At 40.6% G+C, this 25,339-nt stretch overlaps 1 long non-coding RNA gene across 1 annotated transcript; it reads left to right on the top strand.

Moving 5' to 3' along the window:
* The first annotated feature begins 22,101 nt into the window (after nucleotides 1-22,101).
* Nucleotides 22,102-23,263, top strand: LOC109615955. The gene is made up of 4 exons (XR_002196955.2): nucleotides 22,102-22,314; nucleotides 22,676-22,770; nucleotides 22,856-22,967; nucleotides 23,182-23,263. It is a non-coding gene; the product is annotated as an uncharacterized LOC109615955 (long non-coding RNA).
* Nucleotides 23,264-25,339: the final 2,076 nt, after the last annotated feature.

Raw genomic sequence — 25,339 nt, 5'->3', positions numbered from 1 at the left:
CACATTATTGAAATGAGTGAGAGCCAAATATGACAATAATAATTCAGTAAGGACCCCATATTTTTTGTTATGGACTGTATTGCAATTTACGATTTTCAAAGTTATTTTCTTTGTTGCTGCCATATTAGGCAGGTCTTTCTTGCAAAACAGACTCAACAGTGTCTCAGCTGGCTATTTCCCCGTTAAATATATTTAAAATAAATAACATCAATAGGCTGTGGTTGTATGATTTTACAGAAAATACTTGACAGCCATTCACCATTAGAAAACTATTTATTATCAATTCAAGAGAAATGTCCATTACAAATTATAGATTTAAGAGTAATAATAATTGGCTAATCTACATATGGCTTGATCAAAATCAGAAAGGGGGAGCTGATTGACTGAACCCTGCGCAATTTAAATGTCTGCAGCCACCGTTGAAATTAAGTACCCACTGTTAGTTTAATGTTGCCTGCAAAACAATCTATGCTGGATAGTGATGTAAAGTTCATGAAGGATTCTTTTTACTGAGTTGAGAGTCATGACTCTCATTCAAAACATCAGCAACATGATAACTGTCAGACTTCATACATGGTCATACAGCTCTGTGCTCTGATCACCAAGTATTGGTTTTACGTTCTCAGAGAAAAATTTAATATAAAGACATGTTTATTGAATAACTCTACTCAAGATACAATAATGAATGCAGCTTGTTCATAAGTGGTTTTCATGATACACAAATATATAGAATCAAAACATATACCATGCTTTTGCAATCCAGACTAAGTTTAGGACTGATAATTGGACACAGGATGGGGTAATTACTCCCATGTTTTCATTACTGAATGATAGGATAAACAGAGCTTTATAGAACCTATACACAAATCCTCTCTGCTTAAGTTTAAAATACTTGTGAATAATTGAATTATTCCTTCAATTATTATATATTTTTTTAACAATGACATGGGCACTCGAAAGATTCTTTCATTTTACTGTACAACTTAAAAGATCAGTAAAAAAAAAAGGTTAAACTTCCCATCACTAGTGATGCCCGCATGATGCTTTTAGTAAACAGGCCCATGAGTTCCCAGGTCTCTTAAGGTCCTTGACTTGCAGGGGCTGCAGAGGTCTTCTCTATGCCAGTGGCTTAACCGTGGTCAAGGAAAGACGTCAAGAAAGTTGGCACGTCAAAATTCAGAAACTAACTTGTCCAGATAAACTAAGAAATATTCACAAATTTGAGTTACATGGGAACCATCTTGCTACAAGCACGATTTTCATGACATCTGAGATACAGTATATAACGCTACTGCAGGTGTCACAGCAACAGAATGAAGATTTTTTGTGATGATTTTGGTGGCAGATGTTTAACCTTGTATTTGCTGCACTGATTAGCACCATCCCTTTTGTTTTATATGAAATGGCTATGACTGAGTCATTCCTGTTTTTCCAACTGAACAAATCATTCTAGGATTGGTGACATTGTCAAACTTCCTAAATACTGATCCTTTGTTCACAAAACACCTTAATTAGTTTTGACGACTTGTCACAACTAAGACTTGATTATCGTAGAGTTAATGTTTTTGATTTCATTTATCTCAGCAACATGCACTGATTGCATGTTGCATACGCACTGATTGCCAGTGTGTATGTAAAGGTTGCAATGAAAAGCAGTGCATAAAAATGATATAATGACTGCTTGGTGTCTAGCATCTGTTTGTATTGTGCAAGTACAATATGTCAATCATTGCTGCAGGGTCTGGGAATTGAAGAGGAATGGTCAGTAGCAACTATTAGGGGGCACAAGCTCCAACCTGCTTACTACGTTAAGAAAGGATGAATAAATGTGCACACCATGATCCTTACATTAGTTAAAGCTTCTAGATCTTTAGTGAATGAGATACCTATTCCCTAAAGGTACCAAAATGTATAGATCCGCTGCCACTCTGTATATAATATATGCTATACTGGCTAGGCATTTATATGAAAATCTGAATGAAACTGTACCTATAGCAATTGTAAAAACAAAAAACATCCCCAAAATCTGAGATGACAATTCCCCTTGTTACAGGGCTGAAGGACTTTGGTGTGTTGACTGGTTGGAGAATTTAGGTCAATATTAGTCTTTGCCAGTTGATGAACATAGAAGTGCTGACCATGACATTATCTGACTGGTTGTGAAGGGAGTTTGAGTCAAAGGGAACACAAGTGTTATATGGAGTGTGCACTTGGAGTGGCCAACATACATGGCTAGGTATTGTCAATGATCTATTTTTTTAACACGCGTTAATAGAGCATGGTACTTGAAACAGCATGGGCGGTTGGTTTGATTCCTGGACCAGGAAAACATTCAGATGTTCATCCTCAGAACATTTTCTAAATTACACCAATGTAAGTAACACTTTTGAAAGATTATTTACAGAACTTATTAGGAACTCTGCAAACCTGATTGTGTAAAACATGTAAAACTATGAAAAACAATTGAAAGGAAAAATAAATCTAGCAGTGTGGGGTGACCTATCTTTGTACCTGGAGCCATATCTTTTAAAAAAAAATATTATCACAAAATATGACATTTATGCTTACTGACAATGGATTGGACGCGACAGAAGTCTGGTGAAGTTTAGGGGCAATCACATTTTGATTTCAGTAAGAATGCATAACTAGGTAGAAAAACAAATTCTCACCGTGCCTGCCTTCTTTCTCTACGTCTGGATTTAAGACTCTAATCGTTATGAGACCCTGGCCCCTCTGCTTCCCACTGGGGACTTAGATTTCCCCCCATGGCCATGGAAGCTACTATTGCCCTGGATGCCTCTTCAGCTACCTCTCCCTTTTCTAGTCAATGCACCGCCTGCATGTAGCCTGAAATGCCACTGCTTTCCACCCCAGCGTGGTGCTCTCAGAGTCAGTGGTCTGTCCCTGAGGCTGTTGCGACCTGCATTCAATTTGAGTCTCATCAGCCCTCCACTCGGGTGAGTTTGTTGGCTCTGTTTGTTAGCTCTCTCACAATCTGCTTTGAGAAGCGGCTGCAACCCTCCACTGACCTTGTTTGGGAGTTCAATGGTGAGGCGTATTCCTGAGGCTTCTGCGTCAGTTACCGGAGGCTGAAACGGTCATAGTTAATGTGGGATCAATTTACATTAAACGTCTACATTAATCGATGAACTGTGATCGAGCAGACATTATCTATTTGTAAACCATCTATGTTAGCATCATTTCAAGTCTTTTTTTGCATACAATTCTACACCCCCACACATCCTCTTCACACAGAAAAACACCCACAATCAAACCAAAAACTATAATCCACAGTAGGTACTAGACCCCATCTCCTGGCCAGAAATGGCCGCGGGTGGTTGGAGCTGCTCCAGCACCTTCCAACTTCTGGACATCTTCTGTCGTTTTGGCCTCAGCTGCAAGCTGAGGGCGTTGCTACAAAGGGAGTTCAACTTACTCAGGTTTAACTCGGGGGTTATCAAGGAAAGTCAGGGTTGACATACTCTTGTACATTTCCTTCCCTCTTCTTTTATTTGCACTTCAGGTTAGATACTAAATGCATTTCGTTGTACTGTGCTCGTCCTGTTAAATTTAAATAAAGTTGAATCTAATCTAATCTCTGATTGCCTCAATTGGTGTTAAACGGTACTACGACGGTGATTAAGATGTTTGTTAGTTGACTCGGTCTTAAGGGAGCGCATTCGGCAATGCAGGCTGAGCTGTTGCACATTGGCTCGTGCTCCAATTTCATTCCCGGATGAATGCACATTTATAATGTCAGGATATGAGGAGTTTCAATCTAACACTGTGGCGGCCAACAAAGCCAGGGAGGCTTGTTGGCAGTGCATTGCCAACTGAGTAAATTCATGTTTTTGTCATATGTTCTCTATTTTGTCTTACAGACACTTTTTATTTGTAGTATGATTGAGATGTAAGGAGAAGTAAAACAGTCTATCTAAATATCTGAAAACAATTGAGATAATTGGGGGAAAAACGTGTTCTGTAAATTGCCTAGGCCCAGCCTATGCATATTAAAAATAGACCAAGTATTTTTTGTGAAATACTAGTGATCGCATAAAAAGCATTTTTGATGGATTACATCAGCGTTTCTCAACCCTGCGCCTGGACGCGCCCCTGCCCTGAATGTTTTAGATCTCTCCTTGCCCTAACATACCTGATGTAGCTCATGAAGGACTTGATAATGACAGAGCAAGGAGAGATCTAAAACATGCAGGACAGGGGGACGCCCAGGACCAGGGGTGAGAAACACTGGATTACATGGAATACAATGGAATATATGAAATGTCCGCTAGCAAAATTTCGCAAAGCAAGGCAAACTTGTCTATCCAACAGTGAGAGCATTACTCCGACGTCTGGCCCTAGAAGCCGGTAAAGATACGTAATTCCCTCAGATGAGAATCAATATCTTTTTTAGAGAACATCATCGAGGTAAACTAGAGGAGTTACATGGTCTCTAAACATCCTCGCCCTGCGGAGTGAGCCTCTCCCAATCCGTGCGCCAATGTCGATTAGGTCTTCCAAATGTGCAGCAGTGTTGCCTGATTTAATTGACTGTAAACGGCACAATCATATGCTGACTCTAGAAAAAAAACACCTGAACCTTTACACCCCTATCTATAAATAGACCCACCCAAGCCCTTTTGTTCCCGCATACTGTCATTAAAAATAGCCCAATAAAGCAGGAAAACCTCCCCATCTGGCAACATTGAAGGGCAGTGCTTATGTTAGGTAACATCGAGTTAACCATGAAGATAACCTGCTCGGAGCAGTTTAGAGATGCAGCATAAATTGCCATAACAGCATACCTCAGGTAAAACGTATTCACCTATCATAGTAGGGGTTAATTGTGAAGTTACACCACACATCACTAAGTCACTCCTGAAGTTACCTCGAAAAGCCAGTTACCTTAATTCGTAGTCCATCCCTCTGCTTTCTGGCACCCCTTAAGTACCTCCCTTGATTTGGTCTCAAGGGGAGGGAAGGATGTAGGTCAGGGCTGGCTCAGTTGGTGGCTTCCGGATTCAGCTGGTGTCTTCCAGAATCTATGTGTATCAGTATTAACATTTTTCTAAAGGTTTGGAGAAGTAAAGGCAACCCTATAATATGAATATGAAATAATATGAAGATAAATCCACGAGTCTGTTCTAACAAAATAAAATTAACAGGTTTATTACTGGACAGGTCACGAGGACCACAGCACTAATTAAAAACATGCTATAGAACATAAAAAGTGATGTATGTGAGTTCAAATAAATTGAGTTGAAAAATAAAACTCAAAATAAACAACAAAATTGTAACCCAGCATACTTAAAAGTAATTTAAATATAGTCTTAATTTATTTTAATTTCCTGGCTTCCACTGTTGCTCTCATTGTGTTCAACAACAGTGTAAATTGTCATGCACACAGTTACAAAGTCAATACCTTTTGTTTTTTCCCAGGCCGGGCTAATTTTTTTTCTGTGACATCCGACCCGGCTTGGACTCTGGTCTCATCTGTGCACCCTTGGGTCTGACTGGGCACAAATTTTCAGGCACAATGACAACTCTAATTAGAATACGTTCTGCATTTTAAATAGTTTTAATATTTCCACCTTTATTGGGTAAGTTGTTGGGGAACTTACCCAATTCTCTGTATTGTCTGTATGTTCATCTCAATAGAGATACCATGACCCAACAATTATTTCCAGTAATTGAGGTACGTTATCTCGAAAATATATGGATAAAACCTGCCATTTATTTTTTTTTCCCTCCAATTACCATTATTTTTGCAATAGATTATATTTGAATTTATTTTTCTTCTCTTCCAATTAGGAACCTGTGAAACAGTATTTATTATCTATCTCATTTCTTATTTTAGTCTGCTTTTTCAGGTATTCTTTTCTCTTTATGGTTGTGTATTGCATTGTGTAGCCTCTAAAAGTACATTTGAAAGTGTCCCATTCCATATGAGGATTGTCTGTAACTATGTTATCTACAAAGAAGTAGGTTATAAATTACATTGTCTTGGTTGTAAACTGGTTGTCATGTAGCAGGCTTTGATTAGATTTCCAGTATCTCCGTCCCATTGGAAAGTCGGTGAGATTAATGTGAATGCCAATTCTATCTTCTGTCAATCCTTTTCTTATTTTCAGGACAATTGAGAATGTATTTTCGGGCTCACTTGAGTAAGTCTCCTCCACATATACCTCACTAGGTCTGGGTTTTCAGTCTCCATATATCTACTAAATCTGTGTACATGATATTAGTGATTTCTTTAAGTGCCATTGAGTGATATTTCATAGTATGATGTCCTTTACAATCAATGCAAATATTTTGAACTGTGTCATAATCTCGTAATATAATTATACTGTCATTACCAGCCTCAGTCGTTCTTTGTAAATCTCATATACTGCCTAAATGGATCTGAAGGATGCAAATGCAAACCACTACATATGTCTTCCAAATGGTAGATACTCAGGTGTGTACATGGCATTAGTATTCCTTATTGTGAAAGACAATATTTTACAGAAACTCAATTCACTCTAAATTAGAGTGTGCCAGAAGCTGTGAGGCGGGCATATTGTAACTAAGCTTTTTTGTGGCATTGGCACAGTAAAGGCTTTTTTCTGGCAACTCGATCTGCAGCTCATTTTTGTTCAAGTATGGTCGTATTGTGCTCCTTGAAACAACTACACCATCTTTTTCCAGAGCAGAGATTTCTTGGTTGTGGGCCACTCCCCGTCCAAACCGGGTCGTGTCATCGCGGTTTTGAAGGGCTTGTACGCTGAGCTGGGTGTGCGCCTTTCTGCTGAGAAGACCCTGCACCTAGACAGTGCACCTAATCAATAAATGTCAGTCAAAAATTCAGCGCATCAACTGTTTCCTCGGGCGCATCATGTGGACGTGCGTCTTGGATAATTTTGTACTCAAAAGCGTTTACATACCTGGGCTTAAGAACAATGCAGCTGACACTCTCTCCCGGTTACGATTACAGGAGTTCCACTACCTGTCACCGGCCTGAAGTGCCCATCATTCCAAAACGCTATGTTAGACTTGAATCTGCTCTCCAATCTCTGCTATCATCTGCTTCTGTCTATATGAGGAAGGGTCTAGCAAAATCAACATTAAAAGTATATGATTGTACTTGGTCTCACTTTGTTTTGTTTTGCCAATCTTTTTCTTGTTCTCCCTGCCACACTAGTGTTAGTATCGTGTGTGCTTTCATTGTGCATTTCTTTGAGTCCCATCGCATGAAGCCCAGGAGAAGAAGACTGTTAGTGTCACTCAGTGTTGGGGGAAACACAATACTAATTAATGCATTACAGTGGTCAGACTACTTTTTAAAGGTAATGAGTAACGTAACGTGTTAGTTATCTAATTTAATTAATCCCTTCCTAGTTATTTTTTCAAATGGAAAAACCTATTACTCAATTTCCCTTTTCTCTATTAGCATGTGGCAACAAAGGACACAAAGATGGCAGCACCAGTTATGTCATGCCAGATAAAGGGCATGATACACCTACCAAAGTCACTGGCCCAGGTCCCATTCATTTCAAACGATGTGCAGTGTTGGCTAGCGATTTGTGCAGCGGAAGGCTGAGCTCGGGCCTGAGCTCAGCCTGAAATGGGATTAGGATTCTGATGCTTCTGTTCATTTTAAAGATGTGTGTAATGATTTGAACCCAACTGATTATGATGCACACAAGGCCTAATCTGAAGAATACAGAGAAATCTACTTTGATTGACCCAAATTTTGTCAAATACACCAGAGAGAGACTTTTACAGGTGTTTTCTCACTCAACATCAGTAATCATTGTCCAAGGTTATGTATTTGAAATGTAAAGATGTATGAATCAAACCTCTGTTTCATCAATGGCCACAGCTATTTCTGCCAAGTAGTAGGCATTGACTCAGCAACGCATCAGCTGATGTCGGCAGCGCTCTTACCACAGTCTCAAGATTCCCAATCTAATGGCAGTCTATTTAAGTCGGTCAGGGTAATCACCCGGTACTCTGCTGGTCGACTTGCATGCAGTTGCTAAACCCACCCACCATCACAGCCTCTAGCTGTTGGTTCTGGAGTTGGATTGGTACTGTGTACCTTGTTCATTGCACTCGGTATTGCTATTATAATATTACAGTAATAATGTGATTAGTAGTATTGTGTGCACCATCATGTGATGGTGTTCAGTTTCTCCAAAGAAACAAAACCTAAAGCCAAGACATTGTATGTATATTGTTGAGCACTGTTTCACCTATAAATGATTGAACGAAGACGCAGCGTTTCCTGTCTGAAATAAGAGGAATTTTTGAGTCATTTTCCATGATCTTTATTTCAGGTATATAGGTTACATATAATCCCAGATTCGGAATTAGCTTTAAATTACTTTAAATATTTTAAATACTACAACAGATAAGCATGCCCTGTTTAAAAAAAGAGTTGGACTGACTCTTGGTTCACACCTGAATTATCTGAGGTTACTTGCAGCAGGCTTGTTGCTTGGGACAAGGCCAGAATAACAGATGCTGTTCAGGATAGGCAATGCTTTAAAAGAGTGAGAAATACACTGCTTAAACAACAATTCAAGTAAACCTCAGGGATATCAATCTGTTCAGTTAAGAAGCAGAAGGGACTGTGAATCAATGTCACCTGTTTTGGTGCGAATGAAAGTGACAGCTGTGGACTGGAGAGGCAACACAAGACAACCCCAAAAAAGTGAATGGTTTTGCTGGTGGTGGCCACAGACAATTGCTCTCTCCTTATTCATCCTGACTGATTCTTCTCTAGTTTAGCATTTTTCTAGTGTCCTTGTCACTACAGGAAGCTTGAGCTGGACAGGCCCGTTAGAAGGGCATCAACACCGAAGCAGGACCAGAATCTGCTCCTTTGTGCGAGGAGGAGCACTGTCAGAGCCTCCAGCCAGCTACTGGTGTGCGTGTTTCTGACCAAACTGTCAGAAACAGACTCCATGCAGTTGGCATGAGGGTCTGATGTCCTCTAGTGGGACCTGTGCTCACAGCCCAGCACTGTGCAGGTCAATTGGCATTCAGGTCTGGGAGGAGATCCCCCAGGACACCATCCGTCGTCTCATCAGGAGCATGCCCAGACATTGTCGGGAGTGCATACAGGCACGTGGGGGCCATACACACTGCTGAGTCACATTGAGTTGCCGTGATGAAATTCACACAAGTTGGAACAGCCTGTGATTTCAATTGTTTATTTTTATTTTTGATGTGAGTTTGAATTCAGCCCTTGGTTGGTGATTTTGGTTTCCACTGACCCTTGTTAGGTCATTTTCCCCTCAATGAATTACACAATGGAAAGATTTTGATAATTAATATGAGTCTTTCATCAAGACCCGATGTATGATTTACGTGTTCCCTTAATTATTTTGAGCAGTGTATGTGTGTTTAACTAATCAGAAAATCTACTTAGAAACATTCATTCAGAAAGTTGGAATTCTGTTTGGATGCTGTGTCTGAAAGTGAGGGTGGCCTGAATAGATTTTGGAAAACTATGAAATCCCTTAAGGATGGTAATTCCCTCTCCCTTCCTTAATAAATAAGCTCTGTTGTTGGTCCTATTAAAGACCAAAAAGCTATCATTGATGCATTTAATTGTCACATTATCACAGCAGGCTATCGATTTGAAAGGATACTGTTGGATACTGACTGTGAAACGAACATGAAACGACAGACAGTTGAAGAAGTTCCGAGCTTTTAAATCGATCCATGCCTGATGTACTTGTAGATATAATACCCCTCACAAATACTTTGAAGTTGGTAGCTGTTTGTATACACCCCTCATTCAGTTCTGAAACGAGCAGGACCTTGCCGTGTGGCGTCATGCTGCGAGGGATAGAAATGGTTGTTGATTCTCTTATCACCCCAAAGCAGCTGAAGTTTTCTCAACAGTTATTATCTTCTCAACCATCCTGAGTAGCAGTCAGCCCATTGTACTAAGTGTGGATCTGTGCATTTTGCAGAATTGGTCTCAGTGTTGATTTGTGATTGCAGAGCGTTTAACTTGTGATGTTCTATAGTTCTGTTAGGAAACGCACTGCGCTGTGTTTATAATATGTATTCACTTAACATCATCATCACACGTCATTCTTAAATAGAATATTCCTTCGCTCAGAATATCATATTCTTACAAGAGCTAAGCCTAGTTTCCAAGTGGTAGACAAAAGATGCCACTAGTGTTAATATTGGGAAACGTGACAGATCAGACCTTTTTCATCGTTTTAGTGAAAAAGACATTCTTGATATCCTGTTGACAATTGACACAAGAATGGGAGCAACACTAGTTGTATGCCCAATAACTCTGAATCTCAAGTTTAACCATACTAAAATTCTTGATTCCCTGGCAAATGCACAGCTTCCCTCTTTTTTGACTGAGAATTGTATTTTGAATCAATATCAATCTGGCTTTCAACTGGGGTGCTGCATGATCACTGCAACCACTTTAGTTGTAAATGGTCTAGTAAATGCCTTAGATTCCAATATGTTATGTGCTGCCTTGTTAATTGACCTGTCTAAGGCATTTTCTACAGCGGATAATTTTTTTCTGTTGCATAAGTTGTCCTGATTTGGTCTGTGAGTGGACGGGTGTTCGTAGTTTAAGAGCTAACTACGTGACAAAAGTTATTTTTTCTGAATATCTGAATTTCATCAGGTTGATAAAGAGGTCCCACAGGGCTCAATTCTTCCTGATGGTTTACAGTGTAAATAAACAATATTGGTTGTGCTTTTGAGCATTGTAATAGTTTTGGAGCTTGCCTAGTTTTTCTTTCTTGTTTTTCATGTGCAGCAATGCAGATTGAACAGAAAAGACCTCTACAGAAGAAGCAGAGGAATACAACGCATGCAAAAAGAGAGACCGGCTTAATAAGTGTGTCAAAAAAAGGCCAAGAAAGGTAATGTAACGTTACGTTAAGTTAGCCATTGTGTTGCTAGCTATCTTTGTAAACATACTTTGAAAGAGCACCTAGGCCTTAGTGATATGCACAACTAGCTAGCTGAAGTTATTTAGCGACATAATGTATATGGTCTCTGTGTGATAGCATTACAGTATAGCATTTTTACATAGTACATACATCAATGTTCTGTTTTTAGCGGAAATTTGCCTAAACGAGGTACAGTATGCTCAGATGCTAATTAACTTCAGCTTCCTGATCATATATTTTATACATGTTGACACTAAAGTAAATGTTTTCTGACACACTGATGCTACATAAGCAGGTTTTCACAGTATTCCATACTATTCAAATGTTAATTTTACAATCAGACAAATACTTTAGTATTTTTTTTCACCTCAGTCAATACTGTCTACACAATTGTTTAAACAGTTGGCTTTAAAATAATATTGTCAAACAGTTTCCCTAAAATGTATTTCCCTTATTTAAAAGCAACCACATTAAAATGTTTTTGCTCCAGAATCTTAAACATGCAGATATTTTCAAAGCATGTCAAAGCACAGTCAATGCTTGCCAAACCTGTTCCTAGAGAGCTACTGCCCTGTAGGTTATCTCTCTAACCCCAGCTGTGATTAACCTGATTTAGCTTTTCATCCTGCTAAGCATTTTTAATCAGCTGTGCGATGTAAGGCTTGGAAAGAATCTACAAGATGGTAGCTCTACACGAACAGGGTAGGGCAAACCTGATTAAGTGTTAATAGTATAGAAAAATTATTACCCACAGGTTTCATTAAAATAAATTTACATTAATGCATACAGGCCATTACGTAGAGGCCATTACAAACTACTGAGTCACATTATGAGGTGCTGTGATGAAATTCACGCAAATTGAAACAGCCTGCAGCATGTCGTCCAGACCTGTCACCCATTGAAAACATTTGGCGCATTATGAAATGACAAATAGAGCAAAGGAGACCCTGAACTGTTGAGCAGCTGCAATCTTATATCAAGCAAGAATAGGACAACATTCCACTATCAAATGACTCAATGGTGATTTCTCTGTATTAATACAACTTTAATAAAAAGGAATAATCTGAAGGGAACAAAATTACAAAATGTGTATAATGTGAAGGTGACTCTTTGGCCTGATAGCCTAAATGAAAATATTACTTCATGGAATATACAGTACTATTCAAAAGTTTGGAAACACCTATTCATTCAAGGGTGCTATTTTATATATTTTTTCCACTTTGTAGAATAATAGTGAAGACATCAAAACTACGAAATAAGATATGGAATCAAGGCAAAGGGTGGCTACTGTTAGAAATCAGCCATTTTGTATAGTGGTTGAAATAATGATTGCGTACTCGGTTGTCAAGGGAAAGAGTAATTCAATTATTTATTGCATTTGATAGTTTCTTGTTCATGATGTTACAGACCCAATCTTACTCAGTCTTACAAACAAACTAATTTAATCTCAAAGAACTTCCGGTTCACCTCTACTTTATAGACATTGCAATCCAGAATACACATCACAGTACTGTAAGCCCATTGGCTGATTACTGTCGCGCTTTGACTGAACGTAACTTCCTGAGTACGGATAATCGGATGTTCTGTTGTAAACTAAACATAACAAGCATACATTCATACACTTCAGCACTACTTTGAATACTCTAAAATATACTCTATTTTGATTTAACGTTTTTTTGGTTACTATATGATTCCATATGTTATTATTCCAAAATGTGGGAAATAGTAAAACTAGAAATATCCTTGAATGAGTGTGTGTCCCCGAAAGGACATAAATAAATAAATAAATAAATAGGCAAATAAATAAAACTTAAATGGATAATTAGTAAAAATTCATTTCACATTTTACTAATATTTGTGTGTTAATTACAATTACTTGCATAAATATTTATTGATAAATTGATTTATCATTACATTTAAAAATATTTTTATGTATAAAAGGATTTATTGAGACTTACAGTGGGGAGAACAAGTATTTGATACACTGCCGAATTTGCAGGTTTTCCCACTTACACAGCATGTTGAGGTCTGTAATTTTTATGATAGGTACAGTTCAATTGTGAGAGACAGAATCTAAATCCAGAAAATCACATTGTATGATTTTTAAAGAATTAATTTGCATTTTATTGCATCACATAAGTATTTGATCACCTACCAACCAGTAAGAATTCCGGCTCTCACAGACCTGTTAGTTTTTCTTTAAGAAGCTCTCCTGTTCTCCACTCATTACCTGTATTAACTGCACCTGTTTGAACTTGTTACCTGTATAAAAGACACCTGTCACACTCAATCAAACAGACTCCAACCTCTCCACAATGGCCAAGACCAGAGAGCTGTTTAAGGACATCAGGGATAAAATTGTAGACCTGCACAAGGCTGGGATGGGCTACAGGACAATAGGCAAGCAGCTCGGTGAGAAAGCAACAACTGTTGGCGCAATTATTAGAAAACGGAAGAAGTTCAAGATGACGGTCAATCTCCCTCGGTCTGGGGCTCCATGCAAGATCTCACCTGGGCATCAATGATCATGAGGAAGGTGAGGGATCAGCCCAAAACTACACGGTAGGACCTGGTCAATGACCTGAAGAGAGCTGGGACCACAGTCTAAAGAACAAACATTAATAACACACTACGCCGTCATGGATTAAAATCCTGCAGTGCACGCAAGATCCCCCTTCTCAAGCCAGCGCATGTCCAGGCCCGTCTGAAGTTTGCCAATGACCATTTGGATGATCCAGAGGAGGAATGGGAGAAGGTCATGTGATCTGATGAGACAAAAATATAGCTTTTTGGTCTAAACTCCACTTGCCGTTATTGGAGGAAGAAGGAGGATGAGTACAACCCCAAGAACACCATCCCAACCGTGAAGCATGGAGGTGGAAACATCATTCTTTGGGGATGCTTTTCTGCAAAGGAGACAGGATGACTGCACCGTATTGAGGGGAGGATGGATGGGGCCATGTATCGCAAGATCTTGGCCAACAACCTCCAAGCCCACAGTAAGAGCATTGAAGATGGGTCGTGGCTGGGTCTTCCAGCATGACAACAACCCGAATCACACAGCCAGGGTAACTAAGGAGTGGCTCCGTAAGAAGCATCTCAAAGTCCTGGACTGGCCTAGCCAGTCTCCAGACCTGAACCCAATAGAAAATCTTTGGAGGGAGCTGAAAGTCTGTATTGCCCAGCGACAGCCCCGAAACCTGAAGGATGTGGAGAAGGACTGTATGGAGGAGTGGGCCAAAATCCCTGGTGCAGTGTGTGCAAACCTGGTCAAGAACTACAGGAAACATATGATCTCTGTAATCGCAAACAAAGGATTCTGTAGCAAATATTAAGTTCTGCTTTTCTGATGTATCAAATACTTATGTCATGCAATAAAATGCTAATTCATTACTTTCTGGATTTTTGTTTTAGATTCCGTCACTCACAGTTGAAGTGTACCTATGATAAAAATTACAGACTTCTACATGCTTTGTAAGTGGGAAAACCTGCAAAATTGGCAGTGTATCAAATACTTGTTCTCCCCACTGTATATCTTCAGATTTTCGAGTCCTCCATAAGTTACAGATAAAACAATGTCCAATTATGACAGAAATATTCTGCCTAAATCTTAATGAACTTGGACAACAGACTCCTTATATTTAATTGCAGAAAGCCAAGCCCTTTGCAGTTGTTAAAATACAAGTGGATTATCAATAAAAACAGGACTACTATCTTGCCCATTAGGCCTAGAGGAGATATGGCAATAGTGGCAATCAAGATCATATATCCAGGGTTAGCTCCATTTGGCCCGCAAAAGAATGTCAAACAGACATATTATCATTGTAAAAGCACTGATAAGAGTTTTCATGTATGACCTTTTTTCAGTCCCTCTCTCAGGGCCACTTTATAATACTGTGGGGGGACCCATGCCCCCAGATGATTTTGGTGAATCACATCGTCTTTAAAATATATGCAGTTTTTCCAAGAGATATCAAAATAGTCCACACAAGCTACTACAATTGATTTGCAGTTGGCCTGAATCCAGACATGAAGAGAGAACGCCTTGCTAAAGCCCTAGCCACCTTTTCCAAGGATTGGGAATGACCGGTCATTTTGAGGAGCTTTGTAAACAACAAATTTGGTTAAAAAGTCCATTTTCAACTATACAATACTGCATCTACGTCTGCGTATTGACGGAGGATTGCCGCTTGGTAATATCATGTGTTCTTGCACCAGGAAAGCAGAGATGATCAGCACCAGGGACAGGAATATTTCTCACAATTGAGTTCCCAATTACCATAGCCGACTCAGTTCCCCTATGAGTTAATGAGAACTAGGGCGGCAGCTACCGATTATTTCATTGATTTAATCAAGTAATCGGATAAGAAATACTCATTTTTGTCACAAGGTGGTGACGTTGACCATTTGCGTTTTCAACGACATAAACTGAGGAATTATCGATAGTGAAAATATTTGTCATGCACATCCCTAATTTACACCACTCCAGCCGACGCTTGGCATTGCTGATGTTGATGTCAGACTTGCGTTCAACTTCTAGGCCAAGGAAAACCATTTCGTGAAGCTCCCAACCCACAGTTCTTGTGCTGATGACTCAACAGACGATAGGCAATTTTTACGTGCCAGGTGCTTCATCACTCTGCGGCCCGCTCTATGAGTTTGCGTGTTCTATCACTTTGTGGCTGGGCTGTTGTTGCTCCTAGATGCTTCCACTTCACAACTATAGCACTTACAATTCACCGGGCAGATCTAGTAGGGGCAGAAATTTTACTAACGGTGTTGTGGCAAAAGTGGCATCTTATGACTTTAGACAGTGCCAAGTTTAAAGTCGGTGAACTCTTTTGTTTGTCTATGGAGATTTCATTGCTATGTGCTGTAGTTTTGCACCTGTCATGAATAGGTGTGGCTGAAAAACCTGAACTCAATAATTAGTAGGAGAGTACAGTCCATATACTTTCGGCCATATAGTGTGTCTATATCACAACCTGTCATATTTGGCATAACACTCTGGTTTGTCTCTCTTGGCTTTGCAGCCTCAAACTAGTGAACTTGCAGGCCTATTACATTTAGTTAGGAATAATATATGTACAAGGTGACACTGTAGGAATAACATTTTGATCCTTGGTAGACCTTTGCTATTGTAGAACTGTAGAGTGTATATACAACCCAGTAAATTTATTAAAAATGAGCAAATACTCAATACTACATTTCTTTATGTCATCTTTATCTATAGAGCCATCAGGGATAGAGATGAAAAATGATTGCATTGTATATTGGTTTCTAAGCACTCCCTAATAAAAGGTTGATTTACTTTAGACCTGGAGATTCTAGCAGTCAGTTTCTGTTGTGGGAATGTCTCTAACCAATGTATTCTCACTGACTAAAGGACTGAGTCCCCTTGTTCCAATTAGAACAGGAATGTGGGGGATCTGGTATTTGCCTAGGGGGCATCATTGACTGGTATCAGCAGATTAAATGGTTACTCTTTAATCTGCGCGTCTGTATAACTCATCAGGGCATCTATTGTCTGTCCAGATGCTATGAGAGCTCTTTAGAGTACAATAGGTTACCCATGTGGGGGAGGACAGCTTGCCCCTTGTGTGAAGACTAGGTAGTAATAGAACAAAGGGAATGTGTTCTGTTGAGTTAGGACAGCAACTTACCACACCCCTTTTTCCTCTATAAATACGAACTGTTCATGTATTAAGTTAGAGACTCCTTGGATGATTGTTTGTAAGAGTTTGACGAGTCTCTCTATTTGCAAATAAAATTAATTATCCCAAGAGAATTTTGTCTCTGTACTTCCTCCTTTAAGAGTTCTGATCGATGAAATTGCCATCACAGTTTCATAAATATAATAAGTTCTCTGAGAAAAGCTGGTTGCTGTCTCACCCATGGGGTCTTTGTAGAACTATTCAGTTGAGTGCATTTGTGGCACTTGATGTGCAAATCTGGGCAAGCTGAGGGGTCTATCCAACCCTTGTTGTCTGACATACTCCATATGAACTGGAAGGTTTACGAGCTGCTACCGCACCTTGAAGCCTGCCTTCCTCTTCTCTGCCTCGTATACAGCAGAAGAGAGAGACAGAAATAGAGCTTGTAAATTTGAATTGACAGGCTGTGCCATGATCCCTGTATTGGTGGGCAAGCTGGCACGCATCAGAATGACACCACCAGGAGCCTCAGAGGTCCTTGGAGTTATGGTCATGGAGGGGGTCATGGAAGGGAGCTGGGTTTAGATATGATGGCCTGAGTGTATCTGTTGGTAGCACTGTGAACATAATGAAGCGACAAATTAGTTACAGAGCACTCCCTCTTTCTGTATGTCCCTTGTATGCTACTCTATTAATAGCTCATCTGTCAGATTGTTTCTGTAAAAGAGAGTGATAATTGATCAGTGATTTACCCATTAAAGGCCAAAGCCACCTTCCATGAGCCATGTTCCGTTATATTCCCTCTTTGAAACACAGGAATTAATAGAAAAGTAGTGGCAGTGAGACAGCCAGACTAGTTCACCTGACTGTTGAAGCAATACACATCTGCTTCCTGATGAGAGGGAAGGGCAATAGCCTGGGGTTACTTAAACTTTCAGTGGTGCATTCAAATATTTTCATTATTTGATCACCATTTCATTATTTTTGCACGTTAGAATATAAATGAATAGATTATACAATTCAACCAATATCTAGTTGTCTCTTGGGGCTTGTTTTGTCAGGGAAAGTCATGCTAGCAGCCATTGCAGCTTCTCTGGGTTGTGCTTCGGGGGTTTTTTAGTTTGGCACAGATGAAAAGGGGTTACATTTTGTTTTATAGATGTTAGGTGTTGCATGGGTGGTTTAGAAAAGTGTTCAGATATTACATCACAAATTGAAAATTATATAATCTGTGAATGAAAGTTTTCTAACACTGTTCAGGAAAGTTGTTATTTAGCATTTTCTGAAAAAGCAAGACTACCTATTTGTGCAGTTGTCTATGTTTATGGATCGACATGACACAATGCAGAGTTTTTGGATTCAGCACTTATTATATCACGTCTAAGTGCTGCATATGCTGTATATGTATCCTTCTTACTATCTTACTGAGCTACCTATTTTCTTATTTGAAAACTGGTAGGTCTATAGGTCTAATATCCAACACAAAATGCAATTATCAGCACATTGTTTATACTACCAGGGCAGAATGAAACTCCAACTGGAAACACCGGTTTAATAGCCATTGTGATGAATATAGATTCCGTAAGTGGAATTATCTGATGTGAAAACAAAACTGTTGGAGTAGGCTGTTGCATTTCACTAGAGCTTGATTACTTATCAGAGGCATATAATTAGCTGTTGATGTATTCTACTACTAGGCTACTTAGGCGTCAATAGGAAAATGTAAAACTCGAAGAAGTAGTGAAATGTAGAGTGGGCGATACTGTTATATCCAACTAATTGGGTGGACTTCAGCCAATCAAAATCATATCCCCGGAAATCGATCACGTGACAGCCAGTTATCTTTTCCTCCGGTAGCTATATACAATATATGTTACTTATGTCACATAACAATCAACACATGATTGGTTAAATGTTAATATAAAGTATAGTGGGAAAAATCTATTCTAATTGTTTGGAATAAAAATGGAATGCGCAGGAGAAAACAAGCATATCAGAGCTGAAGAAATCAATGTTCTTCTTGATAAGGTAGAGAGGCACCCACACCTATCTATCATAGGTACGGGTGCACAGGTAAGGCTCACATGCCCCTTTGCTATATTGTGCCCTTTCCAGTTGGCATGTGCCCATCCGTCTTTGTGATGAGCGTAACGCGCTCTGACGGGCATGCGTTGTCTGTCTTTTTTGTGCGCATCCCGCAGTCAGAAACATCTATCTGTGTCAGCTGACAACTTCCATTTCGGCACGTGCCTCTTAAGGTGTGTGCACCATACTGATAGACCGTACTAGTATTTCTTTATCATCAGTTGACCAATTGCATTCAGTTACATTTACATCCACTCGGGCACTTATATAAGTTTTATCTAAATGTTTTGATAATTCTTGTTCAATTGCCCTAATTGCCCTAATATTATCTGTTTGCGATCACTCCTCGCATGTTGAGGGAGGCGCTATTTCGCAAAAACTGTAAAGTGCCTGCAAGGATGGACTAACGAGTGGTCCGGAACACTCTTTAATTAACGAGCGATGTTACGTGCCAATTAACGATGCTTTCGGGAAACACACTGATAAGATAACGAGGCACCTACATGCATCTTATTATCATCTTGGTACTTTGGGGAAAGTACCCAGAAGTTAATGAGATACACATCCTTTTTTACTAACCATTCACTCTATATATTTTGCGTGCTGACACAATTCACCAGAGGGGGTACGCGATTCCATATCATTTTTAGATTTTCCAATATGTCCAGCTTGAGCCGGCTAAGAAGAGCGAATGTCTCTTAGTGAGTGACTGACACTGCATGAAAAGGCCTGTTTCGGAGTGTCCCCATACAAGTAAAGATCTTTGTAATGGTGAAAGGTAAAAGGCCAGTACAGAGAAGTAGTGATCATCATCATCTTCTTCCGCTTATCCGGGGTCGCGGGGGCAGCAGTCTAAGCAGAGATGCCCAGACTTCCCTCTCCCCAGACACTTCCTCTAGCTCTTCCGGGGGGACACCGAGGCGTTCCCAGGCCAGCCGGGAGGCATAGTCCCTCCAGCGTGTCCTAGGTCTTCCCCGGGGTCTCCTCCCGGTGGGACGGGCCCGGAACACCTTCCTGGGAAGGCGTTCAGGAGGCATCCGGAACAGATGCCCAAGCCACCTTAGCTGACCCCTCTCGATGTGGAGGAGCAGCGGCTCTACTCTGAGCTCCTCCCGGGTGACCGAGCTTCTCACCCTATCTCTAAGGGATCGCCCAGCCACCCTGCGGAGAAAGCTCATTTCGGCCGCCTGTATCCGGGATCTTGTCCTTTCGGTCATGACCCAAAGCTCATGACCATAGGTGAGAGTAGGAACATAGATTGACCGGTAAATCGAGAGCTTCGCCTTGCGGGTCAGCTCTTTCTTCACCACGACAGACCGATACATCGACCGCATTAATGCAGAAGCTGCACCGATCCGTCTGTCAATCTCCCGTTCCATCCTTCCCTCACACTGAAGTGGGCAAGCCACCCTTTTCTGACTGAGGACCATGGCCTCGGATTTGGAGGTACTGATTTTCATCCCAACCCCTTCACACACGGCTGCAAACTGTCCCAGTGCATGCTGAAGGTCCTGATTTGAAGGGGCCAACACGACAACATCATCCCCAAAATTGCAGAGACGAAATCGTGTGGTCCCAAAACCTGACACCCTCTGGCCCCTGGCTGCGTCTAAAAATTCTGTTCATAAAAATTATGAACAGAACCGGCGACAAAGGGCAGCCCTGCCCTTTTGTTCCTCCTGAATCCAAGGTTCTACTATCGGCCGTATTCTCCTCTCCAGTACCCTGGCATAGACTTTCCCGGGGAGGCTGAGAAGTGTGATCCCCCTTTAGTTGGAACACACCCTCCGGTCCCCCTTCTTAAAAAGAGGGACCACCACCCCGGTCTGCCATCCCAGAGGCACTGTACCCGACCGCCACGCGATACTGCAGAGGCGTGTCAACCAAGACAGACCCACAACATCCAGAGACTTGAAGTACTCAGGGCGGATCTCATCCATCCACGGTGCCTACCCACCGAGGAGTTTCTTGACCACCTCTGTGACTTCAGCCCGGGTGATGGACGAGTCCACCTCTGAGCCCTCATCCTCTGCTTCCTCAATGGAAGACGTGTCAGCGGGATTGAGGAGATCCTCGAAGTACTCCTTCCACCGCCCGACGACATCCTCAGTTGAGGTCAACAGCCGCCCACCTCTACTGTAAACAGCGTTGGTAGGGCACTGTTTCCCTCTCCTGAGGCGCCGGATGGTTTGCCAGAATCTCTTCGAGGCCAGCCGATAGTCCTTCTCCATGGCCTCACCGAACTCCTCCCAGGCCCAAGTTTTTGCCTCCACAACCACCCGGGCTGCAGTCCGCTTGGCCTGCCGGTACCCGTCAGCTGCCTCAGGAGTCCCACAAGCCAACCAGGCATGATAGAACTCCTGGCATCCCTTACTTCCGGTGTCCACCACCGGGTTCGGGGATTGCTGCCTCGACAGGCATCGGAGACCTTATGGCCACAGCTCCGAGCGGCCACTTCGACAATGGCGGTGGAGAACATGGTCCACTCGGACTCAATATCTCCAGCCGAAGCTCTGCCGGAGGTAGGAGTTAAAGATCTCTCTGACAGGAGACACAGCCAGACGTTCCCAGCAGACCCTTACAGTACGCTTGGGCCTGCCGAGTCTGTCCAGCTTCCTCCCCCACCATCGGATCCAACTCACCACCAGGTGGTGATCAAATGACAGCTCCGCCCCTCTCTTCACCTGAGTGTCCAAGACATCATAAAAATTAAAAGAAATAAACACTTGAAATATGTCAGTCTGTGTGGAATGAATGTATACATTATACACGTTTCACTTTTTGAATGGAATTACTGAAATATATCAACTTTTTGATGATATTCTAAGTTTATGATCAGCACCTATATGTTTCGATGGCCAATCAAATTAACGGAAGTAGGAGGGCGTAGTAGTGGAAAACGAAATCACCCAATCTGGCGAAGAAAACCAGGAGTGAGGGCGTGATGATTTTCAATGAAATTAAAAGGATTGGAGTTCACTACAACCCTGCTCCTATTTAAACTCACGCGAACGATTACTTCGCAATTGTGTTTTGCTGACGGTTGTAATCAAAGTCTAAAATGTCAGTAAAGCGTTGAGAATGCATTCCAGCAATTTCTACTCTACTCGCCAAGCCATGGAAATGGCTAATGAGAACGCGACAACAGTTCAAGGCAGTCCAAGTAATTTTGTTACTATAAATCAAGGTAAGTGTCGACTAAGAGCTTGCTTACTGTTTGTACATTAGCTAGCAGTACCAGCGGTAACAAGTTGTTTTGTGTTTCAGCTTTATCGCTTGCTGGGTACCGTTGTTACATACAGAAAATATTAAGCGCATTGTAATTAAAGTAACCCTAGTAAAACTGTATATAGAAATATTTATACACATACATACCTAGAAAATTAACCAGACTATTGACTGTATTTCTAACAGCTTGCTCCACGGAAGGCCCGGGGCCTGGTCTTCTCAAGCGAAATATATTAAGTTGAATGATTAACTACAGTGCCTACTACTATGTTAGATTTGTGCGGTTTGTAATTTTATTAGACTTTTTATCATTTTCTAATTGCCAGGATTTACACCATTTTCATAGCGTGCCGTCGGGGACCTACACAGTACTGCTGGCAAGGATGAAAAGCATAGGCCACATGAAAGTGAATGTGAATATAGTAAGTAAAAATAGTCAAAATAAATAAACCAATAAGTGTGTGGTGGCTGCGTGAAATGTAACATCTGTCATGCAAATGTATTAAACATGATTATTCTGGGCGGATTGTGGGCGGGAATAACACTACAGTAAACACTGTACCTAGATATATGAATTGGTTAACACCTTGTTGAGTTTAACTTAGTAACTTAGTGTAATAACTTAATAATTACCGTTTATCTATAGATATATTTATAGAAGGTGAATGACAAAAAGATTTTCACATTTATTGCTTTACTGCATTGGTGGAATATGTACATCATCTGCGATAGATGGCTCCAATACTGTACTGAAAAAGGAATGTTTTGTCTTTCATATCTCAGGTAGAACAGTCGACACAACACTGATGTGCTGGGATTTGTGGTAAATCAGATTAGTCTAAAATGTATTGAAGAATGGAGCGGGACTGAATTTGAAGGTAAGGAATAGCCTGACTGCGAACTCTAACATTGAATGAAGGATTATAAAGCATATTATAATTGCTAAAACACACCACTTCTCAGATGCAGATGCAGCTGCAGGTCGATACTGGACACAAAGGGAGAAACATTGTTTGTTGGACAACCTGGACAAAGCAGCAAAGAGAATCAGCGGACACGGCGCAGCGAGCGACAGGTTTGTTTATAAACGACTTCTAAAAGAAAATAGCAAACTTGGAATTACTTTTGTAGTTGTATAAAAAATGTGCATAGTATAACCAACTTGATATTTGGAATCTTGCTACTCTAATAACACTTGTCAATGTAAAATACAGACACTCCGACTCGTGTTACTAATATTTCCCTGGGACTGTGACAAAATTATTTGTAAGCGGTTGTACGTTTCACAGCGGTTACAAGCGGATATACCCATAGGGACTCTGATCGGCACAGCATAGCATTTTCTGTTCAATGAACTGAGTGAACACAATCCACCGTGCCATTCGCCGTTACTGGCAAAATCTCTATAGGTCAAAAAAGAAGCTGTATCTAAACAGGATCCAGAAGATTAGCAGGCGTTTTCTCTGGGCCAAGGATCATTTAAAATGGACTGTGGCAAAGTGGAAAAGTTTTTATTTTTTTACAATTTCATGGCTGCATAGAAGAAGGATCCGGGTAATGAAATGGCCAGCCTGCAGTCCAGTTTGCAATCTTTCACCCATAGAAAACATTCAGCGCATCATAAAGAGGAAGGTGCGACAAAGAAGACCTAAGACAATTGAGCAACTAGAAGCCTGTATTAGACAAGAATTGGACAACCTATTCATGAACTTGAGCAACTTGTCTCCTCAGTCCCCAGACGTTTGCAGTCTGTTATAAAAAGAAGAGGGGATGCCACACAGTGGTAAACATGGCCTTGTCCCAACTTTTTTGAGATGTGTTGATGCCATGAAATTTAAAATCAACTTATTTTCCCCTTAAAGTGATACATTTCCCCAGTTTAAACATTTGATATGTCATCTATGTTGTATTCTGAATAACATTTTGAAATTTGAAACTTCCACATCATTGCATTCTGTTTTTATTCACAATTGTACAGTGTCCCAACTTTTTTGGAATCTGGTTTGTACATTGCTGTTTTTAGTCCCAATATTTATTTAATTTGAATTAATATATGTAAAACGTTCTTGTAACCCTGTGAAATTCTTTGTATACTTTAAAGAACGTTCTGTTGCTGCATCGCTGTGAGGGTACATAAGTATTTTCTTGTTCAACTTGTTTTCACTACTTTGACAATTGAACATCTGTTTATTTTTACACATTCTTTGTGAAATACTGTATTTTTTCCACTTAAAAAAATAAAAGCATTTTACTGTTATACGCTGTGGCTGAATAATCATGGGGGGGGGGTTACAAAGGGGCAGGGGTTGCAGGTAAAAGTCGTGAAACATCCTAATGTCTTTACTGGTGGACACTCGTTAAATGTCAAGGTCTGGAATCATTGCCAGTCACAATCGGTCCTCCATTGATATGTTAATACCTCACAGCAGGGGGTGGGGTTGTGACAATGGAGAGGTTTGTGTGTCGTGATATGTCCTACAGTCCAGTGGTGGGGTTTCCTTAAAAGTAGAGAAGAGTAGAAGAATGTCCCATGCTGGAGCTGTTGCCAGTCAGGATTCTAACTGTTCTTGACTGTTAAAAGTTCCTTTGCGGTTCCTCTTTGTGAAAAGTCGCAACATAAACCGGCTTTGGAGTAATTAAAGACTAGTTCTCACGACTGGCCTGGTATTGGCCACATTTGTAAGAGGTGTCAAGATAACTAGGATTACGAAACAGGTATTTGGCGCAGTGTGACTGACTGACTACCCCTTGTTAAATAGCGTAGTAGAAAAGCGGACTTCGTATCTCCTTGCAGACGAAGCTAAGTACGCCTTATGAATTATTCTGTATAGACGAAAACTTTGCTGGCTAAAACCATTAGTATCTAGTATTGCAAACGCCACACATAGACACTATTTTTGGTTGAGGTAAACTTAGAAAGAAACGTTAGTCAGTTTAACTGTATCAATGTCATTCACGAATGGCCAATTAACTATTAAAACGGCCAGTGGCAAAACAGGATTTGTTTAGGATAGAGACAAGTAGCTATACTGACACCCATCAGATGTACAGCTCCATGGTGTAGTGGTTAACGACACAGCCTTTCATGTGGGTGACTCAGGTTCGTATCTTGTGATGGCAGCGCTTTCTATTACGGGCCGGCTGAACTAGGCTTGCCTGGTTTCTTGATTCATAGTCTCTCTATGAGACATTATTAAAAACAATGAGCAGTAGATATCTGAATAATGCATTGGAAACTGACCCAATTCACTCTTGTTTTGTTGGCCATGAAAAAATAGGTACTTTAGTGTGGCTCTAATCAATATGTTCATGTAATAATCTGACCAAACATTGCTTTTTTGAGTCAGAAAATACATATTTCCCTTAAGGGGGGCGTTTCCCCCCAAGTAACCCTATGAGAGGACTCCTCAGTGCTTTTTTCCTCTCCAGGTGTTTTCCTGGGTTCCT

Source organism: Esox lucius, chromosome 7 (genome assembly GCF_011004845.1).
Source record: "Esox lucius isolate fEsoLuc1 chromosome 7, fEsoLuc1.pri, whole genome shotgun sequence".
Taxonomy (NCBI): Eukaryota; Metazoa; Chordata; class Actinopteri; order Esociformes; family Esocidae; genus Esox; species Esox lucius.
The sequence above is the reverse complement of the archived record's forward strand: the minus strand, read 5'-3'. Positions and strand labels throughout refer to the sequence as shown.